The 16,679-nt window shown below is 37.2% G+C and overlaps 1 protein-coding gene across 2 annotated transcripts in view; it reads right to left on the minus strand.

Annotated features, from left to right (window-relative positions):
- ARHGAP15 (Rho GTPase activating protein 15) overlaps positions 1–16,679 on the minus strand; it is a 601,111-nt gene that overhangs the window by 444,053 nt on the left and 140,379 nt on the right. The gene's annotated exons all lie outside the window — the stretch shown is intronic.

Genomic DNA, 16,679 nt, shown 5'->3' on the forward strand with positions numbered 1-16,679 from the left:
GGTCTTCCCAAATTTGAAAGATCAGAAAGCCAGTTTGCAGAAATGGACACTAAGCATCCTTCCCTAGGCACGGGAGACAGTTCCAAAATTAAGGTTTAGCCTCCCCTGGAGAGATACACAGAACAGAAGTCTCAGAGAATTCTTTAAACTTGATCAGAAGTACATGAAAGCCCCACCCTGTTGTCCTCTTTGTTTGGGGAGGGAGCTTTTAAGGACACATCTGGGATATCAGTTCTTCTCAGAGTGGCAAGCTGCTGTCCTAAACTACGATTTCAAGTCTACAATGAAATCAAACAAAAACAGGATGGATCCGGAGAAAGGAAGAAATTACTTGTCATAAGTCAAGATAATTAGATTAAGACTGATCTTTTCCAATATCTTTTAGGGTAGATTTTTCATTAAAATCAAAAGCAGATTTCCCTCCTAACAGCTAGCAATCTTTCTGCCAGAGAAAATAAAAGGAAGCAATAAATTTACTTCTATAGGATTCATTACATGTACACATATCTATGTGTGTACTCCTATGCATACACATATGGATATAAACAGAATTTCACATTCTAGTTAAGCTATGCTCAGACAATGGGGTAATGCAACAAGGGTCAAATTAAAAAGAGAAACGCAAAAATTTGAAATGATCGCATTTACATTGCCCTCAGCTATTATGTCTTTAAAGCAGATGGCAGAAGTAGAGATCTGAACAAAGGTTGGTAGAGCTGATCATGATCTCTTGGGGAAAAAAGCTCTGGGTTGGGATTCAGAAAACCAGGGCTTAAGGCTTTAATTCTGCCATTTTTTCCCCTAGATGTGTGGTGATAAAGATGGTTATTCGTATCTACAAGACTCTTAGCTCATCATTAAAAGTATAATAAGACCACTTCCATTGGAGGCTACTGTGCAGGTTAAATGTGGTACTGCACGTGGAAACACTGTCAACTCATATACACTTGGCAAATGTAAATGAGAAAGATTAAATCACAACACTGAGATTTTGTTCAAAAAAGTTATGGGATATTTGGAGAAGACTTTTTTTTCTTTCACAATTTTGTGCATCATGAATTTTCATTTTAAATTTCAGGGGATTTTTAAGTTTTTGCTAAAGTCAACATTTAAAAATATTGTATGGATGCAAAATTATTTTATCTACACTTCAAGGGTATATATAATGGTTTGATGTTTCAGTTTTCATGTATAACTTAAGCCTTGTTCAAACACACTAAAGATAGAGTTTTATTAGGACTGGCGAGGATGATACCAACATATATTCATGGACTTATTCCATCTGTATGGAATATGTAGATCTTACTCTAAATATAGTCTTTCAGTGTTCTGAAATGCTTGTGCTTTGGAAATATGAAGTACAATAAACTGATACTATATTAACTTGGAAATTTAGTTTCTGGATTTAAAAAAATGTGCACCTTCTCACAAAATAATAGGTATTTTCTAATTTAAAAATTAATTCATACAGATCAATGACAACTCTGAAAAATTCAAAAGCCCCTATACCATAGTATTTCACACAATGTATTTTCCATTTTTATCCTTAAGATGTTTCTAATCAAATCAATTTGCCACCTAATCTAGGTAAATAACAAAATATTGTTTCTAAAGGACACACACAGAATGTAATTGGTATTATTTATTCAGCCACTCAGCTGATTTACAGTTAATTTAGTTAACTGTAAATTACAGTTAATTTACAGGATTTTGCATTGGTAGGTTGAATGTTTCTCTACAAAATCTTAACTATGTCTTTGTATGCTTATGCTTTTCATTTCCTTTTTGTTTAAAATATACTCTTTGCAGTATATTAAAAAAATATTGAATTAATTAAGCTTTCACAGTTATTTAATTTCCTTAGTCGGTATTGACCTTACAAGTAAAAACCCTCAAGTGTAAAAGTATTGAATCAAATTTTTAATTTTTTGTAAGTAACCACTGGATGAATTTATATATGTTTAATTTCATCTGCCCATGTCTTTTTGATGTCTTAAGAGATCTTGTTATAGATTGCTTTATGTCATCAATATAGTGTATATTTTTGAATCAATCTCCAAAAGTCTAACATGAGAAGTCTGTAGACATTTGTTTCCAAAAGTTGATTACAATAGCTCTGTTAAGATCAAATGTACATTATTTCTAAAAAAAAATTAAAAGAACAAAGTAAGACTTAGAGACATGTGGGCTTCATATTCACCAAAATCTACTAGTCTTTGGTTGGAAATTTGTCAACCCTGGAAGAAACTTGAAGGAAAAATAAATATAATCTGCACCTTATTTTTGAAGAATCAGGATCACCTTTTGTAGTTCCTGGCTACTTGTATCATATGCTCAGTGGTTTAGAATGTGTGATTTTTAATTTCAGGTTTATGGGTTTCAGTTCAATGTCCGTTACACCGCTGGCTAAATTAGTTTGGCCCATTTTTCTAGGGCATTGTACCACATGGCCCAAGGTCCTCTCACAGTTCCCTTTCACTTGTATTTTTTTCCAGTTGCCTTCTATCTCCATGTCTGTGTAATAGTCACAAACGGACAGCCCTTGAGATAGAAATGCTCATGTACGAACTTCCTGTGGCTTCTACAGGGTTAAATTTTGTTCAACAGTTAACAGCATCTAAACATATCTGAAAGATTTCCTTGACTTCAAAGATTTCAAGACTTATGTTTTCCTTTGAAAAAGCAGGATCTGGAAAAGCTGGGCCTGACTCTCTACATGGTGACCATTAGGCGGCACAGAGTAGTAACAAGGGGCAAAGGCTCTCAGGACAAGGAGCTGAGGGTGAAGGGGGAAGGTGGTGCTACTCTAATCCCAAATTAATTCCTGGCTCTGGAAATGTTTCTGAGTTGTTGCCATCCTGGTGCCCGGGTCGGAGATTCCAAGTATGAGTGATTGTAAACATGTCTCGTCTCTTGAAAATAAAAAAGGAATCTGGAGAAGGACATGGTTTGGGGTGAAACAGAAAATTCAGCATGTTGGTTTGGAAGAAGGGGTGAATCAAAAGAGCAATGTTGGGTGAACCCTTGGAAATAAATGACTAGTGCTGCCACGAGAGGAAAGGATGGATGATAGAGATTCTGGACTCATTCAAGTAAAAGCAGAGCTGAAGCTATGAACGTGGGTGGGTTTTCCGAAGGAGTAGTTAGATAACCAGAAGAACGAAAGAGCAATGGCCGAACATGGGAAAATATTCACAATGATGAGGCAGGCAGAGAAAAAGAACTGAGGGAGGGAGATGGAAAGTGTGGAAAGAAAGAGTGATATCGTCTTCCTTACTATTGCTTCAATGTATTTGTGTACTTTATTGTGGGGGAGAGAGGTGTGTAAAATGAAAGGTAAGTTATTAAAAGTTTCATATAATTACAAGTAGGAACAAAATGTTTGGATGTCTTGGAGTAATAAGAGCACAAAACCTAGTCAGGTGCTTTGCCTAAATCTTCATTTGCAACAAAGACAAATAAGTGTCAGACACACTAGGGAGAAAACAAAACCATGTTTGAGTATGTGAATATACACAATGAGATATCACTAGAATAAAGACGCACATTTTTGTCTTTTTTGGGTAGACTTATTATTTTTTTTTAATATCTAAACTGAATGTTCTGCCTTTCTTTAAATTTTTGACTGCAGATCGATCACCTTTGTTTTAAATATAGCACTTTATAAATGATGGTGAGGGAGTTCCTTACTTGTCCCTTAAATTTTTTACTTTCTCGTCTTGGCAGTTTCAGACAAGTGTACATCGAGGAAAGCGGTGAGAACAGAACAGTGTGAAATTATTGATCTCTTGCCTTGTGAAGTTTCACAAGTCCTTGCAAAAATTTACAAGCTTGCTTCAGGGCAAAATTTGATCATTTTGGACAGGGATTGAATATTTTGCCTTGAAAAATGTTAGCAAAAAATCTCCTGGGGGTGAAATCACAAATTGTCAAATCATTTGGGCCTAGAAAGTCATCAACTTTATGTGGTGAGTGGCAATTTATACTCTGTGCTTAGCTTTCATGGAAAACAATGACAGATTTAGAATCAATACTCCAAAATGATCTGCTCCCAACAAGAACTGATTGTTTTTCCACTGGATAGTATCGAAGGTTTGGCTACAGTGTACTACCAGGGGAGATCAGCAAGCGGCAGCACTGAATCATGTGTGAAGCCAAGGAGGCAGAGGAGCCAGGAAAAAGCCAAACTTCGAACTAGTTGACTAGTTGAAGGTGGGGTGTGGGGTGGGTGACAAGGCTTTAAAGACTGATGTGAATCCAAATTTTGGTTCTGCTATTTATCAGGTATACGAAATCCGGCAGGTTATTAAACCTCTCTGATTCCTAGTTTTCTCATATTTAAAGTAAGGGGATTAATATTTACCTGATAATGATGCAGGACAATGACAGGCAGTTACCTGCCTTGCAAATGGTATTCCTATTGTTATTTTATCATGATCAAAATCATTACTATTAAAGAAATAGGGGCTCTTCTACTGGAGGACAGATTGAAAGTCTACCAACTTTTTGTCGGAGAATCAAAATTTACATATACCATAAATACTATGATTCATGAATTCAAAAATTTACTTGGAAGTACGAGAGGACTAGGAACACAATTTTTAAGAGAGAACTCTAAGAGTGGTTGCTAAAACTAAAAACTACTGAAAGAAAGAAGTCTTTCATGCAGTAGAGTGTAACCTCACAGGGTTGCATCTATCATAACTTCATTTAGTCTGAGAGTAAGGGAGTTACATACGCTTATGAATACTGGATCCATAGACAACTTTAAAAATATTTTTGGCTAGGTAACACTTGCACATAGTTCATCTATCAAAAAGAATTAAAAAAAGAATAAAGTAAGAAGGTTTTCTCTTTTCTTTATCTCGATATGGGGATTTAAAAACATAGAAACTAGAAAATTTGAAGTTCATCACTAATGGTTAGTGAAAATTGTGGTGTTTGAAGCACAAGTTACATTTAATAAAGTACATTTGTCCAGGGATGTCTGATGGCCATGTCCTCATCTAATGAAATATCATTCTTAAAAGCCGATCACCTTGAATCTGCAGCTTCAGTAGAGTGTTCAGAAAAGTGGGTCTGCAGGCCTGTTTCCTGTGGACCCACATTTCATTTGGAAGAGCCATGATTCTGAGAGCTCTCTTTTCTTTCAGGTTCATTGCCATTTAGCTCCTGTTTCCACATAAGCATTCTCAAAGTCTCACAAAACAGGTCTCTCTTTTTAAGCAAATACTGTTAATTGCAAAGAAATCCTAACAGTAGATGAAATATTGACCCACCTCTAGGTTATAGACTAATATTCTTGATCTTGTCTTGCTGTTGGGACTTCCCATAGAAGAGACTTTATCTCAGCGCTAGATCTCTTTATATTAGCATAGCTTAACGATATCTTGTGATTATTATTCTTCCTATATGTATTTTATGTATGAGTAAGTAGAACTTGGTATTTTCTTTTCTTTTTTTTTTTTTTTTAGATTTTATTTATTCATTTTACAGAGAGAGATCACAAGTAGACTGAGAGGCAGAGAGAGAGAGGGAAGCAGGCTCCCTGCTGAGCAGAGAGCCCGATGCGGGACTCGATCCCAGGACCCTGAGATCATGACCTGAGCTGAAGGCAGCGGCTTAACCCATGGAGCCACCCAGGCGCCCCAGAACTTGGTATTTTCTACATTTAAAATTCTCTTCCTTATGTGTGTAGCTGAGTGGTCAACATGAAGAACTCTAGATATGGAGTGCCCTAGTTTAAGCCTGGCCTTTCTCCCTTATTTATTCTATGATCTTAGGCAAGCGACCTGAGCTCTCTGAGCCTTCTTTTTCTTGATCTATGAAATGGGCACAATCATTGTATCAGAGATGTTCCAAGGGTTAAATCAACTGACATAAATAAAGTCCTTAGAATTTGGTGTATGTACAATATAAATTAACTCTACTACCTTTTTTTTTGCAAATATATCTACTAATGTTCTTTCTTCCAACAATAACAACAACAACAACAAAGAGAGTATTCTTTTTAAACTTGCATCTCAAAGACTACAAGTGTGGATACCTTCTTACATATTGTCCAATATTCATGTTTTCATAAAGTAGGAGATAGATATGAAGGACATACTTGATCTTCAATGCCTTCTCAAAACTGCTCAGTAAATCCTTGATCAAATCCTTAAAACTTAGCATTTTAGGTTAGTTTTGGCATCCCTCTCCATAGTCACCGCTTCCAAAGAAGTCATTACAGACCCATAGTGCTTTTGGGGTCAATGAATCTGGCACCACCAGAGCCCATCACTGCAGCACTATAGGGAAAGAGGCATTTCTGCCTTCTGCCGTGCTAGCTCCATCTCCACACACTCTCATTGGTAGCCTTACCAAGGGTGGAGGAGTCTCTGATCAGGAGGGCCAGAGTCTAATACGTGACCCAGGTTCAAGGGTGGTGTCACCAGTTCTTAAAAGCTCCCCTTTTCATCCTCTCTTGTCTCGTCTCTTCTTCCCTCTATAGTGTCTCCATGCGATTACAGGACCTGGACGCAACCTGAGCCTTGGTTTTCATTTCTACTCCCTGCAGCCGGCAAGGTGGAGGAGCTTGGGCTCCCGCTGCGGGCAGCGTGCTCCCCACAACCTCCCCTTGCTTCCCCTCCGGAGCCGCTCACTTCATGGAGGCCAGCCGCTGAAGCGAGTTTGGGACTAGCTGCTGAGTAAAACCTGAGGCCCATTTCTCTCTTTTCCCTTTAGAACTAGAAGAATGAGGAAAATAAGAAAATGTTAAGTGTTTTTAAAGAGCTTATACATTTGAAAAACAGATCCAGATAAAATTCCGTAGGTAACCCTTTGCTCGGAAAGAAATCTTCTCCTGAGCTATGAAGGATGGAAGACTGAACTTATTTCTAGGCAGAGTGAATGATCCAAGGCTGTTGAAAGCTGATCTAGAGCGGACACTGAAGTCCCCGGCGGCAGCCATTTCCCAAGCTCTGTAGTAGACTCCTGGACTCCTTTGCTTCCACCCTTCTGTGGGAAAGTAGGTCAGCTCCATCTCTAATGGGCTTCTGTGCCCCTGACAGGACACGGATTTGTCAACAGCGAGCCGCTGTAGCAGTCATTAAAACACACAAGGACTTGCTAACTGAATTTTGTTCGAGTTAACAAAGGTGTTCAATGTCCAATAAAACAATGTAAAGGTCAAGCATAGCTAAACCTCTTTAAAAAGGAGAAGAGAAACAAAGTGGGGAAATGCTCAGTGCATAACTAAAAAGTGAGATTCTAGAAGAAAATGAGAGAGAGGGTTGTGTGACCTAAATAGGAAAACTTATTGCTTAAAAAAGATATTTAAATGTAAACTATTTCACAAGGTTTATATGAGAATGAATAAAGATTATGCTCTCAATTTGTCTTCTTTCTGATCTGACTTGGCCCATTTCTATTGTAAATGGGTGGGAGAGAGTTCTCTCCTCCTGCACAAAGCTGAACAACCTCTGGACGATTTGCTGTCTTCCGAACAGAACTCAGATGGGATTCACATGCCCTGGGTTTGAGAACCCGTTCTAAACTGAGGAGTGAAGACACTTCTAGCCATAAAAGCTCCCAGGGAAGGAAAAATTCAGCAAGAATTGCTGGTGTTAGCAAGCGCTTCGTGGGAGAAATCAGGATTGAGCGTGACCTCAAAAACTGGCCCAGGTCACAGTCTTGAATGCAGCCCTGGGCTTGTTTTTGAACACGTGACCGGATTCTGGCATATAGACCCGTTTGCAAGGCAATGCTCTGAAATATTCAAAGAAACTCCAAAATCACAGGCTGTTCCCGTCATCGAAGGCAATACTTGACAATCTTTTCTTTAAGTGCAACTACTTGAGAACGAGAAGGGTCTCACATGATGAATTAAAATCCACCAAATTGGCACTTCAGCTGAATGAATAAGAGGAAAAAATTCTAAAAGTATGGACTGTCCATAAAAGAGACACTGTTTCATTCTTCCCTAGAAATAATAACATCTTTTACATATGCCACTTCTCTCTGAGGAGCTTTAAATACTTTATCTAATTAATCCTCCCAGCTTCCCAGAGAGGTAGATAGGGGGCAGGTATTATTATCTGAATTCAGCGATTGTAGAAATTAAAGTGTCCTGATTAAGTGACTTAGGTAGGAGGCAGCGTTTGCACTTAAATAAGTGGACTCTAAATTCTCTGCTATTTGAGTAAAAAGAGCACCTACAATGTATATTAAATCTGCCTTCTTTTAATCCATCCTACATGTAGTCTGGCCAAAAAGTCTTTAGTAACTCTAGGTACAAAGAACAAAATATCTCAAAATGTGATTGTGAATTTAGCGGTGGTTTCTGGGCCAGGAGGCTAGAGGTTATTTTTATGAAACTATAAGAAAGAAGATTTCTTGTATTTTTAAATTGTTGTCCTTGTCAATTTAGTATTTTTAAGCAGTTGAATGTGTGTTGTAAGTATCAGAATAGAAATATCTGAGGGACTATGGAACTTTCCAGTAGTGAAAGGAAGGAAATCCGCATTTGGGCCAGGTAATTAGACATTCAGGTATGAAACACACAGGAGAAGAGATGATGCCAAGGATAGAGTCTAAAAGAGAGGACTAATTTAATAGGTACTCTGTTCCCTCTCACAAGTCACTTTCTTCTTTTTTGGTTGGTGGAATGCCAATTACGGCAGCTGCCAGTCCTCCTCCCTGGCCGTCTAATATACCATTTCTCTCTCTCGTCCCAGTGCAGGAGTGGCCATATAACTGGTTCTGTCCATGACACACTCAGAGGCCATGGGGGAAAGGCTGCTTTGATCTTCAAGAGGTATAAGAAGTCGCCTAATCTGCTTAACCTCACCAGGTCTTCATGGGCATGAGTCAGACAAGTTCACAAAGCGGATGTCAGGACAAGGAGAGGGAATGACTGCTCTCAATGACTGTGCCCTCACTGACTTATTGAATTAACTAGAACTGTTGGATTTTGGTACTTACTTTCTACATGAGTTACAATTTCTACATCATTTACTACAGGAATGTGGGGGTCTCTATACAGCCGAGATGTCACTAATACAAACTAGAACACATTGTTTTCAGAGTGATTTCTCTGTCATTACTCCTGATGCAGTCTCAGAGCTGCTGCTATCCCCAGTATAGAAATACTGAGACAGCCAGCACAAGGTTTGAGAGATGCCAGAAATGCATAGAGTGTCCACATAAGTTTCCTCATAGAGTAGAAAAACGTTCTACCTACTGTTCCCAAAATAAACCACATGGAGTACTGGGCAGGAAAAGGGCCCACAGAAGCTGATGAGAATGGAATGGAAAAGCATGGGTGAGGAGGCAGAGAGTTTGAAGGTATCATGGACCTAGAGAAAAATCCAAAGATCATCTAGTTGATGAAAATGAGTGCTGTATCCACAATGCACTGTGTAGGTCTGAATGGCCAATTTTGAAGTTTACCTATAAACAGATAAATTTAATAAACGAGACAGGACAGTATTATCTAGAGATTTTCTTATTGTCTCACTGCTTCAAAATTCTCCGAGACAGGGGCCTGAAGATGGCTAATAGCTTAAGGTTAAAAAATTCCACCTGTGCAAATACTCAGCCCATGCATGCGGCAGGAGCATACATAATTCTCAGATGAGAAAGGTACATTCTGAGTCCTGGTGTGAATTCCTGAATGTATCCACCTCATACTTATGTTTCAACAAGTAAACAAGCCATGTTTGCCAGTTACACTAAACAAATATGCAACAAATGATACATAATGAAACTGCTCATATTTTCTTACTGAGGAGTATACAACAGATGAAAAATAAACTAGTTCATCTCTTGTTATTTGAAAAGCGAATGGTAAGAATGAATTTATTTCTACCCTTAGGTTCCCTGGGCATACTAGAGGGGAAAAAGGAAAGAAAGCTCAAAAGCATCTAAGGCAGTATTTCAATAAACTCCAGGTTCAAAACCCAAGCCACAATAACAACACAAACAAACAAACTACAAAGAACTTAAACATGAAGCATCCAAGCAAGTAGACGAATGATAAGATGGTTTGGCTTAGCCTCCAGTGATGGAATTTCTAGCCACTCTTCCAGTGCTTGCTCATTTCCAGTGTGTGCCTAATGCGAAGCCCGTGTTTCAGTGAAACATAAAATCGTACTAAACAAAGAATAAACATGATTTTGGAGCATCACTAGGCATGACACCATGTCAGATACTGAAAGACACTGGAAAGAAGAAAAAAGAGAAAGAGAGGAAGAAAGGAGGGGAGGGAGGAAGAGGAGAGAGGAAGGAAGGAAGGAAGGAAAGAAAGAATAGTAGTACCTGTGGCCGGTGCTTTCTAAAGGTGTAACGTGTGATTAGAGAGAGGATGCATAGGCCTGTGGAGAAACGCATAAAAATGCCAGGTGGTAAGCAAAAAGTGTCTAACCAACAGGATTAACGATACTAATAATGTGAAAGGACAGCAAAGCTGGCATTCCAGAGGCAGGATTAAACAAGTGTTGACGGTGTGGGCCCAAGAGGCAACCTGTGGGTTCAAACCTCAGCTTTGCCCTAAGAGCTGCATAAAATGGGACAAGTGTCACTAACACTCCCGGTAAATTCCCTTTCTCCTTTTTAACCAGAAAACAGACCAACCTACAGACTTGGCGGCTTGGCTGTGAGGAGTAGAGATGATACGTGTGAAGTATCCGACAGTGTGGAGCCCTCACGATAGTGTTTAGTAACGGGTAATGAGATTAGGAATGGTGGGCAGAATAAACGGTCTTCATTAAGAAGAGCTAATGGTTACAGAATGCTTTTGGCGTGGGATCCTACTGCCTAAGTTATCTCATTTAATTTCCACACCAACCCTTATACGGTCATATGCAGGACCAAAGTCCAGAGGTGGGCGATGTCCACTCTGGCTCTGAGAATTCACTGTAAAGGACGCACAGGAGTTGAACCGGAAGATAGGCCATGTGACGGTAAGCCAGGCAGGGACCTGGTTCAGCACTGGGAAATCAAACAAACAAACAAGCAGTGGGGTAAGAGGGTTTTATCAGTGGTTTTAAAGAAGTCATGCATTATCGTCACACATTATCACCAAGCATACGGCCACAGCAAACCCATAGATAAGAGGATGCTGAGTTAAAGCACCTGTGTCATAAGAAGTAGACCTGAAAGCTGCCTCACATAGGGCATCTCTCAAGCAGCTAACCTGAAGAGCTAGAAGCTTAGGGAAGATCTGCTCACTGGATCTTCTGAAGAAAGCAAGCAAATTAATAAATGGGCCTGTTTTCACATATACAAACTTAATCGAGCAGAGAGATGAATTCTGCTCATCAAACAATTATTTTGTTAATATGTCGATTTGAACAGTTTCTAAATTACTGTTTTCAAATTAACCGTATAACCGCATCTCACCAAGGCCAAGGTCAACAATATGTGACGTAGAGGTCAGCACAACATGCTGTTGCATTCCCTTGCCCGTTGTGTCAATAGTTCAGGGAGGCATGGTCAGCCTGGGGGCCCTGGGATCTCCTCCCCTTCCTCCAGCAGTTCAAGGCAGGAACTCCTATCTGCCTAAGGTTTGACAGCGGCTGCCTGAAGAAGTTTGGTATTTCTTCTAAGTAGTCCCCCCGCAACACCAGAAATTCAGCCTTTTTAGTGTGTGGGTGGTTTCTGCTTTTGTTTGTGGGTGGCTCTTTCATTGTGCAAAAGGGTTTCTTCAGTGTTTTCTTCTTGATTCAGGAATTACCAAGAGTGGTGGCCTGCTTCATTGTGACATTTTTCAGTTATATATTGTTACATTCCCAAAGCCAGTTAGGCAAGGTGTCCTGGGGAAATCAAAATTTATTATTGCCATTATGAAATTCTGAAATTAAGACCACCTTGCAAAACAACTGAATTATAAATGTGGTGTGTCGTCTTGTTACCCAATCAATTGGCCAGTAACACGAGACGGTTATTAGATTGTGCCGTGAGAGGGTAACTTCCTCCTCCTAATGTGATGGAATTAATTCATACAACCTGATAACAAGGCCATTACAATGCGAACAATGGTTTGAAAGTGGCTTGCGTGGAACAGCCAGGCACCATTGAACATTTCAGATCAAAGGTCTATTGAACAGAAAGAACAAATAGAATCAATTTCTTGAACTGTTTTTGCATTTCCAAACTTGCAACATTATACCACAGAATGTGACTTAATGAAGGACAGATGAGAAGACCAGAGAAAACTAGTTCTAATGCAACAATGAAAATTAATGTAGTACTTTGGATTTTTTTTTTCTCTATGAAAACAAACTAGTTATTAAAGACAGCTTTGTATAGCTAAAATTCTGGACTTTGAAGCCAGCCAGGGCTTAGATAACTCATTTAGTTACAGATAACAAGGAGTAGAGAGTTGCATTTGCCACCTTTCATCAAGGCTGCAAAGTTGCATGGTATAGAATTTATTTGTTTATAAACAGCAGAGTACTTAACCAAGTAAAGCGTTCATCTAACTGACATAGATAACAAAAGATGCACAGAACATTTTACATAAAACCTGAGATTAAAAGTTAAACAGTGATCATGATAAAATGTATAGTGATTATGTTGAAAATACTACTTTTCTAGAAAGGTCATTTATACTAAAGGTTCTTCCTTAATAAAAATGTAATCTGGGAGTTGCTAGAATTCCAGAAAAAAAGTACAAAATATATTTATTCATTGAAAAAAGTTAAAGTCCTACAATGAGTCAAACTTTGTCCTAGGCTCTTTGGAATTACCAGGAAATAAGTTAGTAATAAAGAGAGAGGAAATTATTAAGTGGATAAAATTTTATAGAATAAAATATGGAAATGGGATGTTTAGAAATGACCAGCATTTAATAATAGATGAATGAATTAAATGTATTAAATTGAATTAAAACGAATTAAAAAGTAGTTTTAAAAATAACTAAGATGAGAAGAGAAAATTTATAAAACTAAAGATTTTACAAATAAAATATTAACCAGCATCTTGAAATATTTAATCTTTTTTTTAAAGATTTTATTTATTTATTCAACAGACAGAGATCACAAGCAGGCAGAGAGGCAGCCAAAGAGAGAGGGGGAAGTAGGCTCCCCGCCAAGCAGAGAGCCTGATGTAAGGCCCAATCCCAGGACCCTGAGACCATGACCCAAGCCAAAGGCAGAGGCCCAACCCACTGAGCCACCCAGGTACCCTGAAATATTTAATCTTTTAAAAAAGTCATGTAATTTTCTGCTTTAGGACATGCATCATGAATTTTTATTTGTAATAATCTCACCTAATTAATAAGTAGCTCTTTTATACATTTATTATTAATAATCAGTTATAATAAAACTTTTATACTGTAAAATAAAGCAGTTATTAGCAATTACTACCAAACACTACCATCAAATTATCCAGAAATATGTATTAGGTTCTGTTTAGAATGTGTTGCCTTATTTTCATCTTTCTGTTTCATCATTTATTTTACTGAACAAAAGATTCCCAACGTAATTACTTTCATTACTGGAAGTCAATAACTTAAAGACAAAAATATCAGTGTAGCGATATTTTAAGTGGAGATATTTAAAAATAACACTGGCTTTACAAATAGAGTGATCATGTAGACAAAACAGAATAATTTCTTTAACCAAATCTATAAATTAAAAAAGTCATTGAAACACACAAGAACAAGGAAATGATACACAGCACAAAATCTAGACAAAGTACTTGAACACATGAAATAAAAACAATTGACATTATCTTTCCATTGTCAAACTTTAAAAATCACAATGTGCAAAACAAAAAGAAATTACTTTAGATATGGCTAAGTTTAAATTTTTAAAAAAGTAGCCTATTAAAAGCCAGAATCAGGACTGATCGGGTATTTAAATATTAACACTTTTATATTTTATTTAAGTATATATTACAGAATATATTATAACATTTATAAATATTATAAAATATATATTTATATAAATATATTAATATTAATACTTGTATTTAATTACTACTTTTCTACTGAAACACTCATAAAAATACAGAAAAGAACAAGTCTTGTACTACTGGAAATTGAGGATATCAGTCTGTCAGAGATTGGTAATAATACTCTTTTTAAATACTTTACAGTCATACAATCATCTGGATTGAGATTAGCGGTGAATGTGTTGCTTCATCTTTTAAGCAGTATAATATAGAAAGGAAAAGGATGGATATTAAGAAAATCCCTGCTGACTCTTCCCTAATGTGGTTTGGCCTGCACTACTCCCTGCAAAGTCTTGTGATCATCAGACCTGTATCTCCTGAAAGGGAGCTGTTTCCTGGGGCCATGAGAACGAGTCACATCCTTCTCCCACCCATGTCCTCTTTCCTGGCACCGTCAGTTTCAAGGGGGCCAAAAGATCTAGCAGAAGATTTCACTAGAAAAGCAACATTGACAATGACAGCAAATTAAAAGGAACCCACGAAATGGTTTGTTCTTTTAGAGGCTTAAAGATTTATGCCCACATTTGGGGAAAAAAGAACCAACAACTATTTCTGAAATTCTCACAAATAAATCCATCTCCTTATAATTAGCAGAACATAGACAAGGATAACTGACATTGATTTCCCCTCAACGGAGAGGTGGGAGAGAGTGAATCTGTCAGCACTGAAGCAGAACTGAAGGTGTAAAAAACTATAAGAATAAGATATAAAAACCTGAGTCCTGTCAAGATAGTCTGCAAGCTGGAAGAAGGGAACAAGGCTTAAAAAATACAGGGGACAATATCTGTGGAAAAAAATTATTCTGAAAATAAAACTTGTAAGTATGTACCTGGGTTACCTTCTTGGTAAGAAAAAAGTTGGAATTTATATGGCCGGAAAGGGAAGAGAAAGGGCTGCTTATGCAGGGATGTGCCGATGGCTGCCAGAAGACAGAAAACACGGCAGCAAGACCCTAAGCAAGACCCCAAAATTAAAATCTTTATTAGATGCAGGAAAGATCAGAACTTACATGCAACAAGTTCTATCAACAATGGAGAGAAACACCCTGTGATTTGGAATACAGAGAAATGAGACAAAGAGAGAAATTTTGACATAAAAATAATACATATGAAAAATAGATAGGAAGGGGCAATTTCACGGAAAGGTAGATATACTGAAGATGAAAGAATACAACTTGATGGGATCATCAGTCACATGAAATTAACAAAAAGTAAGCTTTTTGAGCTCGAACTCTTTTCAGTGTACGTTAAAATTTTCTGAATGTGACTAGCAAAGTAGTGGAAAAATCAGTAAGATTTTTTAAAATTTCTAGAATAAAGATATGAACAGGGAGATAAAATGGGTTATTCATAAAGAACAAAATCAGATTGTTTCATACTATACTAAAACCTGAAGACAACACAGTAATACTGAGATAATTTTGAAAAAATAAAGCTAACGGAGAGATTTGCTCTTCCAGTAACTGTAATAAATTATGTGGTTACAATAGTGAAAACAGTAATATTGGGTGCAATGTCAAAGAAATTAAATAGTATCTGAAATACACGTATTAATAAAAGAAGATAATGTATGACAAAAGATAAGCATCATAAAACCATAGAGAATGATGCATTAGTCACAAAGTACATTATTGCTTGTTTGACTAGTTGGGTCACTCCATACCAAAATAAATTATGAATGAATTAAATAGCACCAGTGGATCAAAATGCTAAATGTGTGAAAATATTGAAATCCTTTCAAAAATAGGCAATACAGATAAAAAGTAACTGATCTCAAGGTAGGCGAAGATTTTACTTTAAAACATAAATGCAAAGGAAATCATATCCAAAGCAAAACAGAAATGTCTACACAACATTGAAATCTGAGTTGGTCCTAATTTAGGCTTTAAATGCCATTTTTTCCTACTTCACTCTTAAGCTAAATATTTGTTCTCTTCTTGGTCTCTTCTACATTACTCAATGATAACATATCCATATTTTACTTTAATTAACTTGGTTGTCAAATGTACATTCGCATAGATTCAACAACCATCTCACTCATTTAATAATATGAAAACCAAGCATGCCATTCTATTGCTAATTTAGAGGTCACTCAGCTAATCATATTTTTGAATCTAGACTGTGAGATATATAATATATGCACTCACATATAACAAGTACTATATATAGATCCACGCACACATATCTGCACTAAGCGTTTTTACCTGATTGGCATTACATTCGTTTGAAAGAAAAAAAAATGACTGGTTTGTACAAGATGCAAAAAAATCTTTTACTCCTTCTGTTCCAACTCACAGCCATATACAAAACTATTTGCCATCTTTTTCTAACATAGGACTCATTTTGTTTTTTTACATTCTTGGGAATTCCAATCAGTTTAATTGTTTGACAGAATTTTCTTGCCTTTCCTCTGAAGGTGTAGATTTTTCAAGTGCCAGCAACATATACTAGAATATTTCCCAGGAGTGGCAGCTAATTGCAACTTGGTTTACTGGGACTTTTGTTTGAGGGCCTTTTTGTTTGTGTTTTATACCACTACACTCTACATGAGAAAAATAGGACTTAAAACTGATGCTTTCAAAGAAAAAAAAACCCACTACACTCTGTAAAATTACTTTGCCTTGATGGCTACATACATAGAGTTGAATTGCAATCATTTTTCACTGACATTAGTTGGTACTTTTGCTAAAATTAAAGTAGTTTTTACTTGTTGTAACAATTCTAGAGCATTAAAAAATGAGG

This window comes from Mustela erminea, chromosome 8 (genome assembly GCF_009829155.1).
Source record: "Mustela erminea isolate mMusErm1 chromosome 8, mMusErm1.Pri, whole genome shotgun sequence".
Lineage (NCBI taxonomy): Eukaryota > Metazoa > Chordata > Mammalia > Carnivora > Mustelidae > Mustela > Mustela erminea.